We start from the raw sequence: 887 nt of genomic DNA on the forward strand, positions 1-887 counted from the left end.
GTCAGCTCCTGGTCTTGTTTTTGCTGACTGTATAGAGCTTCTCCATCTTTGGCTGCAAAGAATATAACCAATCTGATTTCGGTGTTGACCATCTGGTGACATCCATGTGTAAAGTCTTCTCTTGTGTTGTTGGAAGAGGATGTTTGCTTTGATCAGTGCATTTTCTTGGCAAAACTCTATTAGTCTTTGTCCTGCTTCATTCTGTATTCCAAGGCCAAATTTGCCTGTTACTCCAGGTGTTTCTTGACTTCCTACTTTTGCGTTCCAGTGCCCTATAATGAAAAGGACATCTTCTTTGGGTGTTAGTTCTAAAAGGTCATGTAAGTCTTCATAAAGCAAAGGAAAGATATACGCATCTGAATGCAGAGTTCCAAAATATAGCAAGAAGGGATAAGAAAGCCTTCTTCAGCAATCAATGCAAAGAGATAGAGGAAAACAACAGAATGGGAAAGACTAGAGATCTCTTCAAGAAAATTAGAGATACCAAGGGAACATTTCATTCAAAGATGGGCTCAATAAAGGACATAAATGGTATGGACCTAATAGCAGCAGAAGATATTAAGAAGAGGTGGCAAGAATACACAGAAGAACTGTACAAAAAAGATCTTCACGACCCAGATAATCACGATGGTGTAATCACTGATCTAGAGCCAGACATCCTGGAATGTGAAGTCAAGTGGGCCTTAGAAAGCATCACTATGAAAAAAGCTAGTGGAGGTGACACAATTCCAGTTGAGTTATTCCAAATCCTGAAAGATGATGCTGTGAAAGTGCTGAACTCAATATGCCAGCAAATTTGGAAAACTCAGCAGTGGCCACAGGACTGGAAAAGGTCAGTTTTCATTCCAATCTCAAAGAAAGGCAATGCCAAAGAATGCTCAAACTAT

The sequence above is a fragment of the Bison bison genome, unplaced genomic scaffold (assembly GCF_000754665.1).
Source record: "Bison bison bison isolate TAMUID 2011002044 unplaced genomic scaffold, Bison_UMD1.0 scf7180017864387, whole genome shotgun sequence".
Lineage (NCBI taxonomy): Eukaryota > Metazoa > Chordata > Mammalia > Artiodactyla > Bovidae > Bison > Bison bison.